The sequence below is a fragment of the Fulmarus glacialis genome, unplaced genomic scaffold (genome assembly GCF_000690835.1).
Source record: "Fulmarus glacialis isolate BGI_N327 unplaced genomic scaffold, ASM69083v1 scaffold15893, whole genome shotgun sequence".
In the NCBI taxonomy this organism is placed as follows: domain Eukaryota; kingdom Metazoa; phylum Chordata; class Aves; order Procellariiformes; family Procellariidae; genus Fulmarus; species Fulmarus glacialis.
The window spans coordinates 11,129-13,563 of NW_009205066.1; the positions used below are offsets into that span (position 1 = coordinate 11,129).

The 2,435-nt window shown below is 58.5% G+C and overlaps 1 protein-coding gene across 1 annotated transcript in view; it reads left to right on the plus strand.

Annotated features, from left to right (window-relative positions):
* LOC104074944 (disintegrin and metalloproteinase domain-containing protein 33-like) overlaps positions 1-2,435 on the plus strand; it is a gene marked incomplete at both ends in the record, with an annotated part of 22,826 nt that overhangs the window by 8,624 nt on the left and 11,767 nt on the right. The window lies entirely within an intron of this gene.

The following is a 2,435-nucleotide window of genomic DNA, read 5'->3' on the forward strand; positions in this document are numbered from 1 at the left end:
TGGGCTCCTTCTTTGGTTGGGCTTGGATGCAGGTGCCAGCAGCATCTGTCTCCTGTGACACTTGCCCAGCCTGGCATCCCCTCATGCCGGGGCTGGAGCAAGGAAAGCAATCATTTCCATCTCCTGCTCTGCTCTCCCTGCCCCTCTCCCTGAGATCTTGTGGTATTTGTCCCTTTTGGGTTCAGGTCCCTCCTGGTGCCAGGCAGCCCCGTGGTGGAGCAGGGCAGAAAGCTGATCTCTGCACGATGGGCTTCTGCTTCCACTTCTGCTTCTCACCAGCAGCTGTGGGAGGCTCGTGCCTGGCAGAGCCCTCTTCTTGCTGCTCTTTGGGTACAAAAGCAGCCATCACAGTGTCCTCCGAACAGGCCTCTTGGGCAGCAGGTCCCAGCGACCCGCAGAGGGGCTTTCGGTGTATGGGAAGGAGAATTGTGGGGTTCCCATGCACGTTGTGTTTTAGGACTGTGGGCAGTGGAGGGATTGGCAGTGGGGGTGGAAAGCTCACGTGCAAAGCTTAGCCTTGGTTCTAGCTGGTGCACCAGGCCTGGAGATGTTTGTATGTCTTCTCATGACCCTAATTCTGGCTTGGTACCACTTTGCTGTGCTAAAGGGATGAGTGTGGCCAGGAGGGGTGAAGAGCATCCCTGGAGGCTGAGGTGCTTCTGGCAGGACGGGAGGAGCATGGGGCCTTGCAGGATGCTGAGCTCTGGAGGAGGGCACAATGAAACAGGTGAGGGGTTTGGTGGCATCAAAAGGGAGCTGAGCACCCAGGGCAGTCCATGGCACCCAGGACCATCCATGGTACCCAGCATCATCCATGGCACCCAAAAGCATTTGTGGCACCCAGGGCTGTCCGTGACACTCAGGACTGTCTGTGGCACCCAGAACCGTCTGTGGCACCCAGGACTTTCCATGGCATCAAAGAACATCCATAGCACACAGGGACCATCCATGGTACCCAAGACGGTTCATGGCACTCATGATAGTCCATGGCACTCAAGATCGTCCATGGCACCCGGGATAGCATATGGCATCCAAGAGCATCTGTGGCACGCAGGACAGTCCATGGCACCCAGGACCACCCATGGCACCCAGGACAGTCCATGACACCAAAGACATGGCACCCAAGAACTTCCATTACACCCAGGACCATCTGTGGCTCCCAAGGCAGTCCATAGCACCGAAGAGCATCTATGGCAATGAGGACCATCCATAGAGCCCAGGGCAGTCCATAGTACCCAAGATCATCCATGACACCAAAGGCAGTCCATATGGCACCCAGGATAGTCCACAGCACCCAAGACTGGCTGTGCCTAGTGCTTGTGTCTACTGGGGAGACCAGTCAGCCCTGGCTATCTACACTGCTGTCTTGTGCCAGCTAACAGGGCTACCTTAGCCCTGCCAGCTCATGGGCCAGTGAGGCCGTGCTAGACCTCAAATCTTGGTTCTTCTGGTACTGGGAGACATGGTCAGCCTCCAAAACTGTCCTTTGTGGTGTTTTCTAAGGCCTTCCCTTGTGCTGGAGGAGAATACGCATCTCCTTGCCCTTCCTTCCCTGGGGCTCCTGGTCCTTGGCCTGTCCTGGAGAGGACATCCCAGTGGTCTGAGCCATGCTGGGACTCGCTGTGCCCCTGGATGGGACTCGCTGTTCCCCCAGTTGGGGGATCGGCTCAACCCTCCCAGTTACCCCTATTCCCCAGGCATGGCATGGAGGCTTTTGCCTCTCTGCTGTCCTCAGCCGACCCGTCCCCATCCCTGTCCCCATCCTGCACCGGCAGCTGCCCATCTGCCCCCGCGCTGGCCGGGCACTTGTCTTGCCAGGCTGCCCACAGGTCCCTTTCCAGGACCCAGGCTGAGCTCCTGTCTCCTTTCTCTGCTATAACTGGAGTTACCGGTGCCAGGCACCCACTCACAGGCGGGCTGGGAAGGCGGGAATGTGCCCACAGCGACATTTTTGGGGCTAAACTGGTTGCAAAATAGAAACCAAGAGGCGGGAAGGCTATTCTGGGGCCGGCTGCTTGGTTTATTTTCTTCTGCTGCAGAATAAAACCCCTGGGACGGGGCCAAACCTCACGAATCGAGGGCCAAACTGTCAGCAGAGGTAAACCCAGCCTTGCTTTGTCCTTCTTTGGGTGGCCGAGACCCCTGCATGCACGCTGTCCCTCGGGGGACCTGCTGTCCCCACGGTGGCTGCAAGCTCATGGTGGGGTGCCCATCACCCTGGCATCTGGGCAGGGTCATGCAGCCTTCATCGGTGTGGGAAACCCCCATCCCTTTCTCTTCTTTCCCACCACCCGTGGGGTCATTTCAGCCTAAATCCCCCCCCGTCTGCTCCCCGGCACCCCCAGCCCCACGCGCTTGCCGGTTGCAAGCTCAGCTCTGGCTCTTCCCGGCGGCAGGAAGCAATTTGTCAGCGTGGGATGGGGCTGTGTCACGGG